This window comes from Camelus ferus, chromosome 6 (genome assembly GCF_009834535.1).
Source record: "Camelus ferus isolate YT-003-E chromosome 6, BCGSAC_Cfer_1.0, whole genome shotgun sequence".
NCBI lineage: Eukaryota > Metazoa > Chordata > Mammalia > Artiodactyla > Camelidae > Camelus > Camelus ferus.
This window is the reverse complement of record NC_045701.1, coordinates 66,782,775-66,807,001: the sequence shown is the minus strand read 5'-3', so window position 1 is coordinate 66,807,001 and position 24,227 is coordinate 66,782,775. Positions and strand designations below refer to the sequence as shown.

General features: G+C 36.1%; 1 long non-coding RNA gene across 1 annotated transcript; it reads left to right on the top strand.

Moving 5' to 3' along the window:
• Positions 1-2,636: 2,636 nt before the first annotated feature.
• Positions 2,637-22,968, top strand: LOC116664331. Its single transcript, XR_004320808.1, has 3 exons — positions 2,637-2,646; positions 8,480-8,486; positions 22,878-22,968. It is a non-coding gene; the product is annotated as an uncharacterized LOC116664331 (long non-coding RNA).
• The last annotated feature ends 1,259 nt before the right edge of the window (positions 22,969-24,227 follow it).

Sequence of the window (24,227 nt, the reverse complement as noted above, 5' to 3'; positions counted from 1 at the left end):
GATGGCGAATCTGTCCATATATTTTGAGACTATATTATTAAGTGCATAAAGTATAGAATTATTATATTTTACTGAAAAATTGACGCTTCTATCATTATGCAGTGACCATCCTTATTTCTAGAAATGCATTTTTGCTTTAAAGCCTATTTGTATATCAGTACAGCTACATCAGATTTCTTTCTTTTTTTAAATGCCAAATTTATTTGTTTAGTATTTTCCCCATACTTTGACTTTCACATTATCTCTGTCCCTATGTTTTATATGAGGCACTTATGAAGAGAATTGAGTTGGAGTGTTTTTATTCCAGTCTGACAATCTTTGACTTCTAATTGGATAGCTTAGAAATTTCCATTTATTGGGATCAGTTTTATATTTGGTATGATAGATTACTATCAAAATATTCGCTGACACTTCCTAAGAAGGCCCCTCTCTTCCAGACCTAACCCTGTTAAAATATTGTATGTCTAAGCCCATTAACATCTAAGCTCATTAACAGGCTTGACCATGTGATTTTGTTATTTATTTTTACCAATTAAAAGTGAGTAAAAGTAAATGTGCTACTTCTGAGTAGAAGGGTTTAGAGCCACCATGCTTTTCTGAGTTGCTCTCTGCCACAATACCTGTGATGTTTCAGACTGAAGCTTTTCTCAGTCAGGGTCCCAGGTTGAATAGCTAAAGTCAGCAGAAGACTGGCATATAATGTAAGTGAGAAATAAGCCTTAGATTCTGTAAGTCACTGAGAGTTGAGTTGACTTAGTAATGCAGGATAAGCTTACAAGATCTGATTAACAGATTTAAATTTATTTCTATCATATTATTTGTTGCCTCTATTGCTCTACCCCCCCATATGTATACATTCTTTTTTCCTCCCTATTGTGCTTTCTTCTTAATTGATTTAAAAAAAATTTTATTGAGTTATAGTCAGTTTACAATGTTGTGTCAATTTCTGGTGTACAGCACAGTTTTTCAGTCATACATGAATATACATATATTCGTTTTCATATTCTTTTTCACTGTGAGCTACTACAAGATCTTGACTATATTTCCCTGTGCTATACAGTATAAACTTGTTTATCTGTTCTATATACACCTGTCAGTATCTATAAATCTCGAATTCCCAGTATGTCCCTTCCCACCCCTCTCCCCCCTGGCAACCACAAGTTTGTATTCTATGTCTCTGAGTCTGTTTCTGTTTTATATTTAAGTTCATTTGTCTTCTTCTTTTTTAAGATTCCACATATGAGTGATATCATATGGTATTTTTCTTTCTCTTTGTCGCTTACTTCACTTAGAATGACATTCTCCAGGGACATCCATGTTGCTGCAAAATGGCATTATTTTGGGTTTTTTTTAATGGCAGAATAGTATTCCATCATATAAATATACCACAGCTTCTTCATCCAGTCATCTGTTGATGGACATTTAGGTTCTTTCCATGTCTAGGCTATTGTAAATATTGCTGCTATGAACATTGGGGTGCAGGTGTCTTTTTGAAGTAGGGTTCCTTCTGGATATATGCCCAGGAGTGGGATTACTGTGTCATATGGTAAGTCTATTCCTAGTCTTTTGGGGAATCTCAATACTATTTTCCACAATGGCTGCACCAAACTGCATTCCCACCAACAGTGTAGGAGGGTTCCCTTTTCTACACAGCCTCTCCAGCATTTATCATTTGTAGACTTTTGAATGATGGCCATTCTTCTTGACTGATTTAAAATTTTTTCATTTCTTTTCTCTCCAATCAGTTTGGAATTATATGTTTTACTATTAGCAATGTTGGCTCTAAAATTATGGTATCTCTTTTTTATGTACTAAGTATTGACTTGTTGACTCACATTCAGCAAATATTCTCTCCTGCTCCTCCTAGATGATTTCTTCATAGGTTATTTTTATTTCCAGGGATTTGCCAGGCATTAAAGTTGCAGTTCATTTCATTACTCTAAACATGAGACCTAGTTCCAAGGAAACATCTTCCCTCTGTGTACACATATTCATCTTGAAATAAAATACCACAGACAGAGGAATGCATTATTCTTATTGGCCAGGCTTGTGCCAATGTGACAACTCCTAAAGCCAGGAAAGGGTTTCAGCTTCATGAAATTCAAAAACCTAGGTGGAGGCAGTCATGGTGCTCATATCAGAATAAGGAAAAATGGATGCAGGGCAAATAAAAACAGATGTTTACTACTATTTCTCACTGTGGTTTAGACAAAGTCAGGCTACAAAAGAATTTGGTCAAAAAAGTTTTCTCGCCCTAAAAGCTTCCATTCCTTGAGCTTTATTCTATGACTTAAACAATAGTTGCATCTCTATTAATCCTCTCCTCTCCTTTGTGGTTTAGACAAACATCCTAGACCTTGTGTACCTGAAGGGTAGCTCTGGCACCAGTTCCCTATAAACTTAACAATTTCCAAGCCTTCTTCCCAAGCCTAATTACATTTACTAGGATCCTCCATTCTTTAACTCACCACAAGGTAAAGGAGACCTAAGAAATGATGAGTCTGAAGAGGAGAGGCTAGGTGAACCAGCAAGTTGATTAGCCCAAGCTGACCCTGATTCAGTTGACCAATCCTACCACATGGGGGCAGGAGGAAATAAGAGAGAGAGCAACACATACACCTTTTAATGCACAGTGGCTTCCAATCTGTAACTGTGGCCCAAACAATATACCAGAATTTGACAAAATATTAGCAACTCCTCTGGGTTGGGATGAATTAGGGAGGAGCAAAAAGGAAGAATGAAATAAGAGAATAAAGATTTTCTTTCTATTTCATATACATCTTTCCAGTTACTTTTCCATACATAAGGGATATTGTAATGTTGTTTAGTCATTTGTTTTTTCAGTTAAGAATATATTTCCGTACCCTTAAATATTTGATATTGGATAAATATCCAGTCAAAGGATGCTATTATATATCTAATTAAACCACTATTTTTGATAATTGTGGTATTTCCAGATTTTCTACTATAAACTAGTTAACTGTAATTAACTTATGTAGGGTTAAAGTTAACCAAAAATCATAGTTATTTCCCCTGACTACATTACTATAGATGACAATGCTCCAGCCCCTGGGGAGTGATCTTTGGGGACTTGATTGTCTGTATTATGCAGGGGAACAGGAGGTAAAGTCTTGGGACCTTAGAAGTCTAACAGAAGGCCTCAGAAGAGCAGGAACCCCAACAGGAAAATAAGAAACAAACCTGCCACAAGAAGGAAGAGAATGTGGAAAATTACTTGTCTCTGGCTTGGCACAAAGGAGAGGTGGGTAATATCCCATGAAGGATACAACAATAAGCATCCTCAGAACAGGTCTGAGGCCAAATCACACAATCTCTATGACCCCTAAACATTTCTAAAAACTTTCAGTGGAGAATTTAAAGTCACCTAGGTTGGTAGTGCTCTTAGGCAACTAGTAGAAACAGAGGCAAAATCTTCTTTGCAGGAATGCAGCTTCGACCAGATCCCAAAGCATCCCCAAAGGTCCCAAAGAAAAGTGAACAGCTCCAGGAAAAAAAAAAAATTATAGGGCAGAAATAAGGCACCATAAGTGAGAGCCAAAAAAAAAGAGAGCAGCATCAGGTACAAAAAGGCTTGATGTATTCAAATTATCAGACAGATTAAAAAATAACATACTTAATAAATTTAAATAAATTTTTAGAAGCTTAAAATATATTCAAAGAATAAAAAATTTGAAGAGAAACCACTAAGATTCAGAAAACAACCTGCTAGAACTTCTAGAAATAAAAAATATAAATGATAAAACTCAATGGAGCAAGTTAGAACAGTTGAGAGAAAATTAGTGTATTGAACTATACATTCAAAGAAATTACCCAGAATGCAAATTATCCAGAAAATAGAAAAATGAAAGAAATATTGAGAGACAATGAGGACAGAATGACTACTCCCAACAAACATCTATTGAGTCTAAAATAGCAATAACAAAGAAAATGAGGAAGAGGGAATCTTCCAAGAGCTAAGGACAGAGAATTTTCCAGATTTTATTAGAAACACAAAGCCCAGTGCATTACAAACAAAAAAATAAAAGAACAAGTTATGACCAGTTATGGTGAAACTGTAGACAACAAACAAAAAGAGATAAGCTTTCAAACAAACAGGAAGAAGAAACTCAAGTGAAATATTTGAGCTCATGGACATACATCAAACACTGCACTCTACATTTGAAGAATTCAGATTCCTTTCAAGTTCACATGAGACTTTTGTGAAGATTAGCCATATTACCACATTCTCTAACCACAATACAATTCAGTTAGAAACTTTAATATAGCAAAAAAAAAATCATATTTAGATATTCAAAAATATACACACATGCTTTAGAAAACAACTCATTAGTCAAGAAGGTAAAAAAGAAATTTAGAAATAAACTGCAATGATAATATTATGTGCAGTATAGAGTCTAACTCCATTTTTTATGTTTGACTGCTGACAACGTTCAGGCCAGGCCTCCTATTCCTCTTCCCCACTGCTGGGCAAGCTGATAAGAAAGCTGGGCTGCTCTCTTCCTCTTCTGGTGCTGGTGAGAAGTTCAAACCACACAAGCCCTAGCCTACATGAGGGAAACCTGACCTCAGCCCTACCCTTTAATCACCATAAAATCCAAGCCAGTTCCTGCTCTCTCAAGCCATCTTTGGAGCTGCTCTGAAGCTTGTCTTACTCCCCAGAAAGCCCCATTATGTGGGTAATAAACCTTTTCATACTCTTTTGGTGCCTGTGTGGTGTCATGTCTTAACATCCAAACAAAATTTTGGATCAGGGTTGCATCCCTCCTCTGTGGGGACCACAATGTTACATAAAAACTTTCTATTTAACTACTTCTCAACTACTTCTCGCTTACAGGGATATTTATAGTCTTAAATAAATACATACATGGGAAAAGAAGAAAAGCTGAAAATTAATAAACTAAGTATTCAATTTTAAATGTTAGGGAAAAGTTGCAGAACAAATCCAAAGAAAGGCAGAAAAGAGGAAATTAATAAATGAATATAAAATTGAGACTCATCAAAGGTAAAAGTCAGTTATTCAAAAAGACTTATAAAATAGGCAACTCTCTAGCAAAGTTACCTAGGGAAAAAAATAAACAAAGTAAAAAATAAAACAGTTATAAACAGATCAAAAAGACAATAAAATGAAAACTATTTGACAACAAATTTGAAAACTTAGATGAAATTATTAAATTCCTAGAAAATTTAATTTACCAAAACTGACTGACAAATAAACAGAAAACCTGAGTAGTTCCACAAATGATAATAAAACTGAATGAATAGATAACTTCCAGTTCAGATACGATGGTGTAGACCTGTTTCCCTCTGCACCTTCCCACTAAGTACAAACATATACTTTGCAAAGGGTCAACCAAGGGAGAACTCTGAAAGGTTGTAGAAAGAAGGCAGCCTGGTTTAGGATCCCAACATACAGCAGCAGGGGTATTTTACATAACACCTCACCTAACAAAAGAAGACAACTCAGATCCAGTGTTTTCCACCCCCTAACCTAGCAACAGAAGGTAAGGCTTACTCCCCTCTGCTCCTTCTACTGCTGTCCCCTCCCCCCTCAATTTTGGAGGGTAGAAGCCTGAAATTAAGGTGTTGGCAAGGCCAGGCTCCCTCTGAAACCTGTAGGGGAGAATCCTTCCTTTCTTCTGCCTTTTGGTGTTTGCCACCAATCTTTGGCATTCCTTGACCTGTAGATGCATCACTCCAGTCTCTGCCTCTGTCATCACAAGGCTGTCCACTCTGGTGTCTATGTCCAGATTTTTCTTTTCCTATAAGAGGCACCCTAATTCAGTATGACTTTGTCATAACCTGATTGCATCTCTTTTCCAAATGAGGTCACATGCACAGGTACCAAGGGTTAGGATTTCAACATAACTTTTTTGGGGGGACACAATTCAACTCTTAACTGAATTTATAATTATGCCAAATGTGTATGTACTTAACCACAGTGCCTCAAATTATGTGAAGCAAAATCTGATCTATCTGAAAGAAGAAACAGACAAACCACAATTAGAGTTGGGGACTTCAACACTCCCTCTTGGCTACTAGACAGAACTAATAGACAGAAACCAACAAGATCCTATTTATTAGTTGTGTTGAATTCTACCAAGCAATCAAGAAATAAATAATCCCATTATAGGTTTTTACAAGATATTGGGTAAAATTCCCTGTGCTATACAGTAAATCCTTATTGCTTACATATTTTATGTATAGTAGTTTGTGTCTGTTAATACTATGCTTCTAATTTGTACCCCGCTTCCCCTTTGGTAACCATGAGTTGTTTCCTATGTCTGTAGATCTGTTTCTGTTTTGTATATAGATTCATTTGTATTATTTTTTAGATTCTACATATAAGAAACTAACACAATATTATAAATCAACTATAATTAAATTTAAAAAGAAATAAATAATCCTCATCTTAAATCAAATATTCCAGAAACTTACAAAAGAGAGAATGCTCTCCAATTTATTTTAAGAGATAGTATAATCATAATACTTAAACCTAAAAAGGAGAATATAAGAAAGAAAATTCCAGGTAATGCTCAATGATGGACATGGACTTTAAAATCCTAAACAAAATATTAGAAAATTAAATTTAACAACACATAAAAAAGATAGTACATTATGGCCAAGTTGAATTTATTCCAGTAATGCAATACTGGTTCAACATTTGCAAATCAATTGACGTAATTCACTACATAGCAGATTTTTAAAAAGACCATATAACCAAGTCAAGTTACAGAGTTACTTGGTTAAAATTCAATACCCATTCATGCCTTAAAAAGAAAAACTGTTAACAAACTAAAAATAGATGGAAATTTCATTCTATAACATAAACTTACGTTCTATAAAATAAACTTACAACAAACATCATACTTATCTCTGAAACACGGAAGCCTTCTCCTGAAGGTTTATTATAAAACACAGATTATCTATTACCACTTACATTTATCATTGTTCTCAAGCCTCAGGCCAGCACAGCAAGGCAAGAAAAGAAATAAATGTGTAAGTGTAGGGAAGAAGTAAATAAAACTGTTGTAATTAATAAATGACATAATTATCTTTGTAGAAAATCCAAAATAATCAAATTATTAGATTAAGAGCACTTAGCAAGTTTGTTAGATGAACTGTAATTATACAAAGTAAAAGTAATTACATTTTTATTTAGCAAGAAGAAACAGTAAAAATTACAAAATAAAAATAGTATTTATGGAAACTTCAAAAACATAAATACCTAAGAAAAGGTAACAAAAGACACACAATGCCTTCACTGAAGAAGCTGTAAACATTTAATGAATTAAAAATATCCAAATAAAAGAAGAGACACACCATGTTCAGGGATTAGGAGACGGTATCAAAACATACCAATTCTCGTCCAAATTAAGGTAGGTATTCAATGGAGTTCCAATTAAAATCCTAATAAGTGTTTTGCTGATCTTAGAAGCTAATTCTAAAATATTTATGGAAGAGCAAAGGGCCAAGAATAGCCAAGATACTCCTGAAGAAAAACTTCAAGATGGGAAGACATATCTACCAGTTATGAAGAGTCTTTATACAGCTCCAATAATTAAAGATGGTGCGCTATTGGGGAGATGTGGACAAAGAGCCTAGTAAAACAGAATGAAAGTCTCTTTTCTCTTGGAAAGAGACTCACACAAATACTGAAACTTGATATATAATAGAGTTGGCATAGAAGATCAGTAGAAAAAGGATACATTTCTCAATAATTGCGACTGATATAATTGATTACCTATATGGGCTAAATGAAATTATACCCATACCTAACATTATACCCAAGAAAGAATAGCAGGATCTAAAGAATCTAAATGTCAAAGACAACTCTATACAAGTTCTATAGGTAGTATAGATCAGTGCCTTTACAAGATGCTCCTGTCACTCCAGAACTTTTACACATGCTGGTCCTTCTGTCCAGAATGGTCTACTATGCCCTCTGCCTGCTTAACTGCAACTCACTCTTCAGATTCCAGATCTTATGTTACTTCCCCAGAAAAGCCTTCCTTGATTACTTAAGCTTAATCAGATTCCCCTGTTACAAATGTTTAAAGGTAATTCTACATTTTTCTTTTTATTTTATAACTCTTTCTTTGAGGTATAATTTACATGAAATAAAGTGAACAAATTGTAGGGCTGTCCTGATGGATTTTTACATGGGTAAATAAATACCTATGTAACCACTGCCCAGATCAGGATACTGAACATGCTTCTCCCAAGTTTCAGCATATGGCTTCTCTCTATTAATAAAAATTCAGGCAGTGAGGGCTGGATGGAGGTGTTATTGCTGAAACACAGCCTCTGTACCCTTGAGTACTCCGTACTCAACTTACCAAATTGAGACATGAGTACAGAGTTTTGGATGAAGTAGAAAAGGCAGCTTTATTTCTTTGCCAGGCAAAGGAGGTCACAGTGGGCTAATGCCTGTAGGACAGTGAGCCGCTGGGGAGAGAAGGCAGGGGGTTTTATAGCAAAAGTTCAAGAGTTCAAGGGGCAGAGCTAGTTTCCATAGAGATCACATACAGGGTAACAAATTATTGCAAAGTTGTTCTTATATTTGCAGATGCAGCAGTCCCCTCCCCTCTGCTGGGTATGAAGTTCACCTCTGGCTTTGGGCTCTCTTAATATTCTTGTACCTAGAACAAAGGATGCAAAGGAAGAGGTTCTGTGGAAGAGAACTCTAGAGAAAAACTTATGCAGTTTAAAGTCAGGTTGATAAATGCTTTTAGCCTTTTAAGCAGGCTGAGGCCTGGGATCTCCTTCTGTAGACTTAAGCCTGCAGCTCAAACAACAGGATACAACAAAACCACAAGGGGCCAAAACCAACTGCAGACATGAGCAGTTGAGGCAAGCTATGAACAACAAGGTGCACAAAATACCTAACTGCAGTTTCTGAGGTGTCAGGGTCAAAAGGAGGGCACTGGGGGCAAGAGCAGGGCGCTGAGCATGATCCCCACATGCAGCACCATGATGGGGTTGGGCAGACCACCCAAGCCTCCCTCCTCTCCAGCCTAACCCTGGTCAGCAAGAGCATGAGAAAAACCCTTTGAACCATTTTACAGTTAAGCAGCTACAAATACCATTCTAGATATCAGATGGTCACCAATGACAATAGGGTCCTTTTCAGTTACAGCGTTGGCTAACATAATAAAAAAGTCACTGAGGCAGGAATCAGTACAAACGCCAGGTAGACCCCTGAAAGGAATGGATGTCACATACTGGTTCTGGAAAAAAAAGTCCATTTATTTTACTCAAATCAACTTCTAATTCACACTTAATGTCACTTTCTGAACACTATTCTGTGTGTGTGAGACTGTGTGTGTGTGAGTGTCTATTTTCAATATTTCATTCTGATTTCAATATCAGAAACTTTTAATATATTCTCATATATGATATGGAAAGGACCCCCTCCATGCACTTATTAATCATGATCATTTTTCTCTTGAGAAATTTTTGACAGTTTTCACCATTATTTTCTTTCTAGATGACTTTCAAAATAATTTTATCATGTAGCCATAAAAACATGAAACGTTCTAGGAACATGCCCTGTTTTTAGTTTGTTCAAGTTTTTCATTCATGTCCCTGGGTGTGGAGAGGGGTTAGTAGCTAAAGAGTATAGGCTTCTTCCTGAGGTGTTGAAAATGTTCTAAGATAGGTTATGGTGATGATTGCATAGTCTGTGAATATACTAAAAATAATTGAATTGTAGACTTTAAATGGATGAATTTTGTAGTATGTGAATTATATCTCAGTAAAGCTATTTTTGAAAGAATGTATGAGAATAGAGCCTACAAAAGTTAAATACCCAATACAAAGTTTTAAAAAGAGTTAAAACAAATTGCCTCTATCAGATAACTGAAAGAAACATTATAAAACACTGTTGAACTTTTCTTATACATACAATTTTTTAATTGGTCCTACTATTAATTATTATAAATTCTATCAACTAGTCCTATTGTTTTGTTTGAACAATAACATTTACGCAACAGAAAAGTAATAAAATATAATTATGTTAATTATAATTATAAATTGTTTATAATAAATATATTAATACCAACAACATTATATATCTATATATTATTTATGGCTATATCCCAGGTTGGCACTTTAAAAAGCTGGTTACCCCAGTTAATCCCCACATAAACCCTATGAGATAATACTATTTTCCCTACCAGTTTGTAGAGGAGAAAAAAGAGGTTCAGCGTCATTAATTAACTTGCTTAAAACTACAACATAATAAATGGTAGAGTTTTTTTCCTCTCTTTTATCTAAGGTTCATCTTCTAAGTTATCTCCTCATTTTAGGATGATTGAATAAGGAAATGTCCATTCTTTGTAATACAGTCAGCTTCACTTAAGGACATTACACTTAAAATAGAGGTAGCAGGCTATAATGGTTAAGATCCAGGCTCTGGTGCTGGACTGGGGTTTATCCCCATAGCTCTGCTGCTTCCTGGCTCTATAACCCTGAACAAGTTCCTTAACCTCTCTGTGTGATTGTAAAACTGAACTAAGAAGAGTATCTTCCTCACAGGCTTTTTTTTTTTTTTTTAAGGATAAAGTATAAGTCAAGTAAAACACTTAGAACATTCTTTAGCGTGTATAAGTGTTTCCTTTTAGTGTCTGTAAGCACTTCAGTTTGCATTCCCTGCTGTAGACAAGACTCCATCCCTCCACCCTCAGGGTTATGGCTGTAGGCAGACAATGAGATCAGATCACAATAGTCCAGCAGCTGTGCTTTCTGGGTTATTCTGTCCTAAGTCCGTCCACACGTGGGCTTCAGTCATCCAGTCCATGTTGAGCTAAACCAAGGCCAGCCCAATTATTTTTTATTGTCTCTGTTCTAAGGGGAAATATATGCTTCACACCCTTCATGCAGTTCTCAGTTTCCCAGCTTCAGATATCCTGCATGTAATTAACCAAAAAGGAATAAGCAACACTTGGCAAGGCAGTGCTCTCTAAACTCACAGGCAAGCAAGAGCATTTTTTCCATCTTCACTTTAAATCCCACCCAAAGAAGCTATAGAGTCTCAGAGACAGCTCTGATTCAAACACCCTTGATAAGGCCCATTACCAAAGAGACTTCTGGTCACTCAATCTAAATCGTCTGAACCAAACTGAGGGTGATTACCACTTCTAAAAGGTGAAATCAACTCTCTACTTCTTTCAGGACTGAAAAAAAATTGGCAGCATATAAAAAATCCCAGGAGAATCTTAAGTAAGATTTACTTAATTAAAATTTTAATTAAAATTTAGTTTATTTTTTAAGAAGCTAATTATATCTAGATATAATTTTGATTATAAATATAATATACATATAATTTTAGCAAAATAGATTCTACTCTCCATAATATCTTAAATTCTGCTCTTTTCATTAGCACTACATTGCTAAAACATTCGATGTTAATACATTTACTTTTACAATATTATTTTTAGTGCATTTTGGTACTCAGCAGTATGGATGTAACAGTTCCCTATACTTGGACATCTGGATTGTCTCTTGATGTTACTAAGTGATAAACACTCCTGTAAATTAAATTTGTAAGGCAGCTTTATTTGTTTACCCTGTGATTTTTTCCTTAGAGATGGTTCCCCTAAGTCCTGCCCACTTTTGGAAATAATCCATTTTTTAGGGAAAAAAAACCCTTAAAATATCCTAATTTGAATATCCCATCTACTTCCTTAGAGCTTAATTGACACAGAAGCTGTTACTTATCAATACCCACTGTGTGTTCCATACTTTACATTCTTTACTTAAATCACCCAGCAGTCTTTTGTGATGGGCATTATTATCCTCAGTTAAGAAATGAGGCTCAGAGAAGTAAAGCAATATGTCCAAGGTCACAGCTAGTTAATAGCAGGAAATTTGAATTCTTATTGGTCTGACTTCAAAGTTCAGGAACTTTCCTTAACACTGTATTCCTGAAGAGATTTTGTAATTCAATTTTAAATAGATCCAACAACATTTTAGATGCTGCGAGGAAGATGATCATTTAAAACTGTTGGTGAATAATTTGTAAAGAAAAAAAACCACTCACTAAAAATTGATGGAAATGAAAATGTTTAGTTATACGGTAGCTGAAATCAAGAGGTATTTCTAATTTCCCTTGGTTCTGAAAACATAATTAGTACCATCTGCCCTGAGATGGATGCGCGTACCAATTACATTCCACACTCCTCCTTACTGCCTATCCAGAGCTCTTTGAGAAGTCTTTATTCATGAGTCTAACTCCCTGTTCTTATGATATATAGGTTAACTTTTCTTTGTTAGATGTTGTCAAAAACATGTGTACTAATACAAATATATTTTAGACTTAACAGAGAGCAGTTTAAAGAATATGCCATATTACCTGTACTCAAGCTACTGTGGGATATACGTTCTGGTTGGCTCCTTTTTGCCCACTCCCTGATCTAAATCTGCCTGTCTTTTGTAAAAGACAAAGGCATCCTATTGACCCATCTGATCATCTTCTGAAATTGAAATTGAATTTGTTGGTGTGTAGTTTGCAGTTGCTACACTATCAGAAAAGCTTAACTTCTCAGGCTTTGACCAACCTTGGCATCAATTAAGACAGGTTCACCTGCAAGGAAGAGTGCCTTAAACCATAAGAAATTTCCTTGTTTCTTAAGAAAAGTTCCCAAAGTGGGCAGTTCCAGAGCTGACTGGCCACTCAAACGTGTCATCAGGGATCCAGCCACTTTCCATCCCTCAGCTTCTGCATCCTGAGCACACTGCCTTTGCTTCTTTGTGCTTGTCACCTCATGGTCACAAGATGGCTACTGAAGCTCCAGACATTAGGTCTTCACACAACCTTCAAAGATGAGGGAAGGTGGCCAAAGGAAAACACCTTTCCTGTTCATCAAGAGGAAAATATTTCCCAGATGTTCTCCTATGCCCATCATGGAAACTGGATCACACAGCCTTCTCTAACTGCAACACAGGCTGAAAAGTGAGTATCTGGCAAAGTGAGTATCCCCTGAATCACTTGGACCACTCACAATTTCATGCTTATTCAGCCTTTTTATTCCTACCTCTTTAGTGCATTTTTTGATCTTTCACTCTTACTGTGGCCAAGGCTGAAGAAAGGGGAAATGAGCTAATAGTGCCTGCTGCTCATGTGATGCAGTATGTCATATGATCCTCCGTGCTCTGATAAGTAAGAAAGGACAATAAAGTTACCTATATGCTATGATATGGGATGGCCAAGAAGTGGGTTTGTTCTATGCTTGGCTCCTGCTTTAGCCTTGGCCACAATCAGAATAAAAATGATAACAAAGACACCAAAATTGTAGGAATATGAAAACTGATTAAAATCTTTCATAGGCTGAATTAGGAGTTTGGGATTAACAGATACATACCACTATATGTAAAATAGATAAGCAACAAGAATTTACTGTATAGCACAGGGAACTATATTCAATATCTTATTATAACCCAAAATGGAAAAAAAATCTGAAAAAAATATATGTAAAACTGAATCACTTTGCTGTACACCATGAAACTAACACAATATTGTAAATCAACTATAGTTCAATTTAAAAAAATCTTCCATAGGCTGAACTCATTACAAACACCATTAAGAGGCTCAGCTGGGCCCAAAATAAGGAGGCAATTGAAGTTATGTTTCCAAGTCAGGCAGAGAACAGTTAATCTCTGACAGTAACTTTGCTGAAGACAGGTCCCCTTATCTCTTAAGACTAAGAATCAGCAAATTTTCCTGGTTAGAAAGGCCTACATTTTAGGGCAAAGTTCAGAATATGTGTACCATAGTACGGGCAGTCAAAACAAATTTTAATACGATTTTTGTGGATGTATATGTGTATATTCCTCAGCAATGTATTACGCATTGAGACAAGTCTTATTGACAGCTACACACCAAATAAAATAATCTGCTAAATAAAAACCAGTCCCCAGGTCTCTGAGTCTCCTCTGTCCTCTTTGTATAAGACACCCTTATGAACTGGAGAGGAGGGGCAAGGGGAAGCCAAGGTTGTAACACGATGGTATGTCTCTCAGAAAACAACTATGTGGGACATAATTTTGGCTTTTGCCAACCCAATTCTCTCTGCACTAGTGTCTTGGTATCCCTCAAGCCTACAGCCCAGTTTGTGGGATTAAAAGGCAGTATCAATGCAAAATCGATTACTAAATCATGCTGAATTTAAAATTTGGATACAAAATTATATAGCTACCAAGTGCTCAGGTATATTTAAGTATATATTAAGTGTGCAGTTTTATAAAATTTGAAACCTCAAGAATAATTATGTCCAGGTGGTGATATTTGTGTTACTGAGTCCAAACTCGTTCTGTTTGCCACACGACAGGCCAATAAATCGGGAGACAAGGTGCTGGGGCAAGGAATAACGACTTTATTCGGAAAGCCAGCAGACCAAGAAGATGGCAGACTAATGTCCTTGAGAATCATCTTCCCCAAGTCAGAATTTAAGCTCATTTTATACTAAAAAGGGAAGAGGTGTGGTTGATTGTTGCAGACTTCTTGGTGTCAGAATCCTTTGTTCTTGCAGCTGTCCAGGTAGGTCAGGTCATGATGTTCCTGTAAAGCTCTAACAAGACAAATGTTAGCCTCTGTTCTGCAACTTTTTATCTCCATATGAATGGAAAAGTGTTCGACCCTTAAATATCAGGGCCTTGAGAATGGGCTATCATGTATATTTCAGGCTATAGGCAACGTTCTTTTACAAGAGATGCAGAACCAGCATGACTAAGCACAGGAAACAGCACAGGGTTAGAGCCAAAGGAACAGGTCTAATATGGAATCAGATTTGTTCTTCCCTATTGCATTTGGATGATTTTTCTTTCTACTTTTCTGCAGGTCTAATTTCCCAACAATAAATATGCATTACTTCACAATTAGGTAAAAATCATTGTTTTCTCTTTTTAAAATCAGCATCACAGAGGAAGATGTTATTACAACATCAGCACATGCTGGTGCTGTTCATCATCTTGGAAAGGAGTAAACCTTTCAACAGCTGTTTTCTTTTCATCAACAAGTTCATTTCTCACTGGTGAAAGGGAGAGTTTATCAACAGATCAAGAGCAGAAGTTTCCTGATGATTTCTCAGGGAAGAGACTGCCCAGGGTGCTTTGGGCCTGTTCTGTCTGGTTCCCTGCTGCCTCTGGCTCTGTGCAGAATTTAGCAGATTAATCACTGTGCTGCATCGAGATTTTTGTTATTTTTAGCTCGGTTGACTTCTAAACTGTATTACAGACATTCAAAAGACATAGTATCTTGCAGATGGACAACCAAGCCACTAGGAAGGGAAACAGCCCTCCATCAGAAAGATAACTATTTACACCAAGAGGAAGAATAATAGGATGCCCTATGGGGAAAGAATTTAGGGATGAGGAAAGCAAGCTAAAGGGCTCAGGGATTCTGGCTGCCTGGCTTCCCCAGCAGCCAGAGCTGCAGATCTTCCCTCATCGTCTTTCCCATCATTCACTAGGCTCTAGCCACGATGGCTGCTTCTCATTCTTCAAACACAGCCACTGCTTATCTGCCCCCACATCTGCATGTGCCTCACTCCTTCACTTCACTGAAGCCACTGCTTAAATGTGACCTTTTCTGGGAGAACTTCTCTGAGAATTCAATCTAAATCGCCATCAAAACATCCTCACCACAGCCACTCTCTAACCTTTCACCTGGCTTGAGTTTTCTTCACATCACTTATTTTCATATGAAGTTTTATAAAAATGCACTCTCGTTTATCTATTGATTATCCCCCTTCTCCTGCACAGTGAGAGCAGGAACTTTGTCCTGTTGACTGGTGAATCTCCACACCTAGAACACTCCCTTAGTCAAATAATTGTGCTATCCACCAATGAATGAAAGAATCATTCCCCTCACCACACTTCTGAAGGCGATTTTGTGGCAGTTTTACTGCCCCCTCGCTAAGGGCAATAACTCCAAGTCGGGTGTGGAATACACTTCCCTTTTGTCTCCCTCCCCCATCACCATGATCACTGCCCAGGAGCATGGCCCTCTGACTTACCTCACTTTCTTTTACTTCTCTTTGTGTCTAGTTCACTCCCTTCAGCCTTTGTTCTGCTGACAACCCCAAGAGCCTCAGCCTTTTCCTGGGTTTCTCCCTTGTGCTTTTTTCTTTCTTTTTTTGGCCAACTTTATTGAGGTTTGACTGACAAATAAAAATTGTAAATGTTTGGGTTGTACGTGATTTTTTTAAAGGTGTACCTACAACATGATGATTTAATATAGCTATACATTTTTGAGTATGTCGTGATGTAATAGGGAAGAACAAATCTGACTCCATATTAGATCTGTTCCTTTGGCTCTAACCCTGTGCTGTTTCCTGTGCTTAGTCATGCTGGTTCTGCACCTTTTGTAAAAGAATTTTGCCTATAGCCTGAAATATACAGGAGAGCCTATTCTCAAAGCGCTGACCTTTAAGGGTATAACACTTTTCCATTCACATAGAGATAAAAAGTTGCAGGCTGTTTAGGGGGATATTTATTGTGGAAGAAGGGAGGGTGCTCAGAAATGACTGGTGGAAAGTAATTTGTAAGTTTCAAGAGCTCTCTGTGCAGGGCCTGTCGACTGTACTTCATGCCTCTTCATGGGTTGCATGTGCAAATTGGGGTGGGGAAGGGGAAGTTCTGTATGTTACATGTGGTGGACTTTCAGCCTGTGATGTCTAAAGTTTACTTACTGCTGATCATCTTAGTCCCTTAATGTGCCTGTGCGATGCTCAGTCAGGGGTTCTACACAAGTTGTTAAAATGATTGCGGTTTCCCTGGTACTCTGTGCAAAACAAGCTTGGTGTGCTTGGTGTATCATTTTGTTTCTATTTTATTTCTACCTTATGGGCCTAGAGTGTGTAAGATGCAGGATATAGTATCAAAAGTTTGTACCCTTTGACCAGCATCTCCCCATTTACCCTAGCCCCTGACAACAACCATTCTACTCTCTGGTTTTATGAGTTCAACTTCGTAAGATTCTGTTACTAAGTCCAAACACGTATTGGCTGCAGGACAGGCCAACAAATTAAGAGATGAGGTGCTGGGGCAAGGAATAGCGACTTCATTTGGAAAGCCAGCAGATCGAAAAGATAGCAAACTAGTGTCTCAAAGAACCATCTTGCCTGGTTAGAAACATTAGGGAAAAAAGTGGGCAAAGGATATAAATAAGAATTTTCAAAGGACTATTTGCAAATAGCCAATAAACATTTAAAAAAGTCTTTAAATATCCTGCAGTAAAGTGAAATACCATTTTTACCTAATAGATTGGCAAAAATTGAGAAAGTAGTAATATCCTGATGTATTTATGTGGTTGGAAAAAAAAGTAAACAATTTGAATGTCTATCAACAGGAGAATGATTTAATAAATATGACATATATACTGTGGACTATTATTCAGTTATTTTTAAAATACATTTTTATGCACTGATGCAATTCTGAGTAAAAAATCAAATTGCAGAATCATGTATATGTATTATCCCATTTTTTAAAACAAATCTAAATTAATTGTCTTCAACAATCTCTATGTTCGAATATTTGTGCATAAGCAAATGGAAAGACACTCATCAGAATTTACTCACCTTAACTCTACAATTTTTCATCTATAATTTTAGCATTCAGCCAAAAAATACCAGGCATTCCATGAGACAAAAGAAACTGATATATATATCTCTATATATCTTATCTATATATGTCTCTTTTTCTCTGTCTATATAGACACATATAGGCAGAGAGAGAGAAAGGAGAATAAAATCTAGAAATAGACCTCTGGATATTGGAGAAATATACAGACTTTAAAATAGCTGCAATTAATAGATAATAAGATGGAATCTATTTTTTAAAAAGGTGGAAATTAGTGAAAGATAAGTCAGTATAAACTATCTAGACTAAAACATAGAGATTAAAAAGAATAGAAAATCCAGAAAAGAGCATAGAAGAAATAGGGGGCATACTGAAAAAGTTTCACACACCTGTAACTGGAGTTCCAAGAGAAGAGAAGAAAGACAATAGGACAGAAGTATTCAATAATAACTAAAACACTTCTGAAATCATTTCAAGACATTAAATAATGCATTCAAGAAGTTCTATAGAATCCAAAGAAGATACATTCAATGAAAGCTACACCCAGGCACATCACAATAGAACTTTTAAGAACAAAAGACTTCTCAAAGTCCTCATTTATATTAAATTTAATAAAGCAAGGGCACATGTCATGTCTAGGTCAGCAAGCTTTTTCTGTAAAAAGCTAGATGGTAAGTATTTCCCACTTTATAGGTCATATGGTCTCTGTGACCATATGTGCAACTACTGGAATCTGCCGTTGCGGTGTAAAGCAATCATAGACAGCACATTAACAGACAGGCTGGCGGGGCTGTGCTCCAGTACAATTGTACTTAGCAAAACAGCCACAGGCCAAAGTTTGCTAAACCCTCCTCTAGGATGATCACCAAACAAGGAGTGAAAAGAGTGTCGAACTAGCTCTACATGCTCTCCCTGGGTGTTACCTGTTCCCATGACCTCAGTGAGCACCTATTATGCTGATGGTTCCCAAATCTGTGTCTACAGCCAAACCTGCCTCCAGAGCTTCAGATACCAGTCTCCAGCTGGCTCTGAGATTTCCCATTTGAATATCATGCAGGTTCATCAGGTCCAAAATGACACTTACCTCCTTGCTCTCCTAACACGTTTTTCCTCTCCTGTTTCCTACGTCAGTGCTGCCATCCATCTAGTTTCAGAAGCCAGACAGCTGTAAGTCATGCCAGACTCCTTCTTCTCCCTCATCCTTTAGCCAGTCTGCAAACAAAGCCTGCTTATTCTACTATGGAAATACTTTCCCTCAAACGACTTGCAGTCTAGCAACAAAATCTTCATAAACAAATGTAGACATTATGTAAGAAGTAAAAAGATGTGTCGCTGAATATTAAGTGAAGGTACTTGTATCTTTTTGAGAAGATCACTAAATAGCAAGTAAATGATGGCAACTTATGGTTAGAAAAGAAAGCATATGTGAGAGTCTAGGGGGAGAGGGCAAAGACGATGCGTTAATACTAACATGTCATTCTTTCATTCCATGACAAGCATCATCTATACTTGCCTTTGGCAGAAACAGACTCTATGAGCAGCACTTTCCACTTTACTGACATCTCCCACAGACACTTAGGGAGGACCATTTGGGTTGGAAGAACATGGCAAGGAGAGAGTCTTCAAAGGCATGAAATTCAGGGGCTCCTCTTAAGGAGACTTGTTCTCTTCCACAGAAGATGCACAAAGTTCTTCTATGTCTTTGAGTATTCTCGAGGTCACGGTGCACTGAGAGGGAAGGGAGAGGCTGTGAGGGCTGAACTGAGGCAAAGGAACCTGGATGAACAGGGAACCTGATGATCAAGAATAGTCTATGTATTTGTGTGTGTGTGTGTGTGTGCGCGAAAAGACAAATTTGTGGAAAAAAAGTTTGTGAATAATACATTTGTGACAAGACATATTTTCACTTGTTCCAAAATGGAGACCAACCCCTTCCTAATTTTGTGTGATTTTACTTAGAACATATACAATTATTTGACATTTATATAACATTTATGATTTTTGGTTATGTCCATAGGTGTCATTGCCTTAGAAACTAATAATACTCGACAGATAAGGAAATAGGCCCATAAATAATTAAGCAATTTACTTAGGGGCATGTGGTTAGTAGGAGTGTGGGGGCCAGAACCCATAGCCTCTGACCTTCAGCTGAGGGTCCTTTCTTCTGTACACTGCTTTCTGTACAGGAGTTGTGAAATTTCTGGTATTCTTTATTGGTTGAAAAAAAAATGTAGTCTCATTAAAAAGGCCAAACAAACACTAACCAACAGATGAAAGCTATAGCTACAGTCATATCAAACACTAAAAGAAAGAAGCATTACTAGTGATAAAAGGGAAGATAATAGACATTTTAAATATGTGTACATTTTACAATGTAGTCTCAAAAACATACAATGCAGAAATTGTCAGACCTAACCCACAATCATAGTGGGAGATTTGAACATATTTCACTTAGAAGGTAGTAGAACATGCAAATAAAACGTAAATAGAACATTTGGGGGGTTATAACTCAGTGGTAGAGAACATGCTTAGTATGCAGGAGGTCCTGGGGGTTCAATCCCCAGTACCTCCATTAAATAAATAAATAAATAAATAAATACACCTAGCCCCCCACCATCCCCCCCAAAATGTAAATAGAAAATAGATTTGAACAAAACAAAAATTAACAAATTTGACCTAATTGAAATATAGAACTCTGTATCCAGTAGTTGCAGAATACACTTTTTCCCCCAAAGGCATATGGAACGTATGACCATATGCTGGGTAATAAGGCAAGTCTGAATACTTTTGAGACTTAAGTCCTCCAGAGATTGATTTTTAAACACAGTAGAATTAAGTTAGATGTCAACAATAACGAGATAAAATCTCTAGACGTTAGAAATTTAGAAGTACACTCGTAAATAACCCATGGGTTAAAGAAAAAGATCACAATGGAAATTATAGAATGTTTTTAACTGAATGATAAATAAAATTTCAACCTATAAAATGTTATGAAATAGAGGGAGAGTAATAGTTCAGTGGTTGGGCACATGCTTAGCATGCATGGAGTCCTGGGTTCCATTCCTAGTATCTCCATTAAAGAAGTAATAAGATAAAATAAAATGTTATGAAATAAAGCTAAAACTGTATTTAGAATGAAATTTAAAGCTCTATAAGCATGGACTCAAAAAGAAGAAAGATGGAGAATCAGTGGTAAAGTATCTAAAAAATTAGCAAAAGAACAGCAAATCAAAACAAGAGAAAAGTAATGATAAAGAATAGAGATAATAACAAAAAATAATGAAACACAATAATCATAATTAGACAAAATCAGCAGAGCTAAAATTTGTTTTTTAAAATATCTTGAAAAGACAAAGAAAATCATAAATCCTAGCAAGACTAATCAAGAAAAGAAATACAAGAAAGACAAATGTCATATGATGTCACTTATACGTGGACTCAAAATAAATACAAATTTTATTTACAAATCAGAAACAAATTCATTGACACAGAAAACAACAGATACATATTACTATATGTAAAACAGATAAACAATGAGGACCTACTGTATAGCACAGGGAACTGTATTCAATTTCTTGTAATGAGCCATAATGGAAAAGAAACTGAAAAAAAATATATGTATGTATGTATAACTGAATTGCTTTGCTGTACACCTGAAACTAACATTGTAAATCAATTACACTTCAATGAAAAATAAGAATAAAAAAAATAAAGTATAAAAAAGAAAGTGGCATAAATTATCTGTATCAAAAATTTAAATAAAGAAAAATAAGCATTTAAAACTGCAGATCCTTAAAGACATTAAAAACATTAAAACAGCATACCATGAACAACATTATGGCAATAAATTTGACAGTATATATGAAATGGACAAATCCCTTGAAAAACACAACTTAACACATTGAAACAAGAAGAAATAGAAAGTCTGAATATATTTCAAATTTGACTTAAAAATCTGTGTGGTTGACATAACAATGGTCCCCCAAAGATGCTGATGTTCTACAGGAACCTGTAAATAATGTTAGCTTATGTGGCAAAAGGGACTTTGCAGATGTGATTAAATTAAGGACCTTGATATGAAGATTACTTTGGATTATCCAGTTGGGATCATTCATTTTTTTTTTAATGTTTCATTGACATATAATCAGTTTATAATGTGTCAATTTCTGGTGTACAGTGTAATGTTTCAGTCATACATGTACATACATATATTTGTTTTCATATTCTTTTTCATTACAAGTTACTACAAGATATTGAATATAGTTTCCTGTGCTATACAGAAGAAATTAGTTTTTTTTTTTATCTATTTTATGTATTGTAGTTAGTATTTGCAAATCTCGAACTCTCAATTTATCCCTTCCTACACCCTTTCTCCCCCAGGAACCATAAAGTTTGTTTTTTATGTTTGTGAGTCTGTTTTGAAATTGTTTGTGTCCTTTTTTTTTTTTTAGATTCCACATGTGAGTGTTATCATGTGGTATTTTTCTTTCTCTTTCTGGCTTACTTCACTTAGAATGAAGATCTCCATGTCCATCCATGTTGCTGCAAATGGCATTATTGTATTCATGTTTTTTGAAATCACTGAGTAGTATTCCATTGTATAAATATACCACAGCTTCTTTATCCAGTCATCTGTTGATGGACATTTAGGCTGTTTTCATGTCTTGGCTACTGTAAATAGTGCTCCTATGAACACTGGGGTGCATGTATCTTTTCAAATTAGAGTTCTCTCTGGATATATGCCCAGGAGTGGGATTGCTGGATCATATGGTAAGTCTATTTTTGGTTTTTTGGAGGACTCTCCGTACTGTTTTCCATAATGGCTCCAACAAACTACATTCCCACCAACATTGTAGGAGGGTTCCGTGGTCTCCACACCCTCTCCAGCTTTTATGGTTTGTGGACTTTTTGTGGCCATTCTAACTGGTGTGAGGTGATACCTCATTGTAGTTTTGATTTGCATTTCTCTGATAATTAGCAATATTGAGCATTGTTTTCATGTACCTATTGGCCATTCTTATGTCTTCATTAGAGAATTGCTTATTTAAGTCTTCTGCCCATTTTTGGATTGGGTTGTTTGGTTTTGCTATTAAGCTTTATGAGCCGTTTATATATTCTAGAAATTAAGCCCTTGCCAGTTGCATCACTTGCAAATATCTTCTGCCATTTAGTAAGTTGTATTTTTGTTTTGCTTATGGTTTCCTTTGCTGTGCAAAAGCTTGTAAGTTTAATTAGGTCTCATTTCTTTATTTTTGCTTTTATCCCTATCGCCTCAGTAGTAGATTGCCCTAGAGGACCATTGCTAAGATTCATGTCAGAAGATGTTTTGCTTATGTTTTATTCTAGGAGGTTTATAGTGTCTTGTCTTATGTTTAAATCTTTAGGCCATTTTGAGTTTTTGTGTGTGTGTGTAAGGTGTGAGGGAGTGTTCTAACTTCATTCATTTACATGCAGCTGTCCAGTTTTCCCAATACCATTTGCTGAAGAGACTAAAGAGACTATTTTATTCTCCATTGTATATTTTTGCTCCCTTTGTCAAAGACTAATTGACCATAAATGTGTGGGTTTATTTCTGGGCTTTCTATTCTGAGCCATTGGTCCATATGTCTGTTTGGGGGCAATAACATGCTGTTTTGATTACTGTAGCTCTGTAGTGTTGTCTGAAGTCTGGGAAGGCTATTCCTCCAGCCTTATTCTCTTTCTTTAGTTATGCTTTGGCAATTCTGAGTCTTTTGTGAGTCCATATAAATTTTAGGATTATTTGTTCCAGTTCTGTGAAAAACGTTCTGGGTAATTTGATAGGGATCGCATTAAATCTGTAGATTGCATTGGGTAGTATGGCCATTTTAACAATATCAATTCTTCCATCCAAGAGCATGAGATATCTTTCCATTTCTTTAAATCATCTTTAATTTCCTTAATCAATGTTTTGTAGTTCTCTGCATATAAGTTTTTCACCTCCTTGGTCAGATTTATTCCTAAATATTTTATTTTTTTTTTTGGATGCAATTTTAAAAGGGACTGTTTCTTTACTTTCCTTTTCTGGTATTTCATTGTTAGTGTAAAGAAATGCAACTGATTTCTGTATGTTAATCTTGTATCCTGGTGCCTTGCTGAATTTGTTTATCAGCTCTAGTAGTTTTTGTGTGGCGCCTTTAGGGTTTTCTATATATAGTATCATATTATCCACATACAGTGACAGTTTTACCTCTTCTTTTGAAGTTTGGATCCCTTTTTTTTTTTTCTTGTCTTTCTACGGCTAGGACTTCCAATACTATGTTGAATAGAAGTGGTGAGAGTGGGAATCCCTGTCTTGTTCTGGACGTTAGTGGGAAGGCTTTCAACTTTTCACCATTGAGTATTATGCTGGCTGTGGGTTTGTCATAAATAGCTTTTATTATGTTGAGACACATTCCCTCTATACCCACTTTAGTAAATTTTTTATCATAAATAGGTGTTAAACTTTATCAAATGCTTTTTCTGCATCTATTATGATGATCATATGACTTTTGTCCTTTTGTTGATGTGGTGTATCACATTGATTGATTTGTGTTGAACCATCCTTGTGTCCCTGGGATGAATCCAACTTGACCATAGTGTATGATCTTTTTTACGTGTTGTTGGATTCT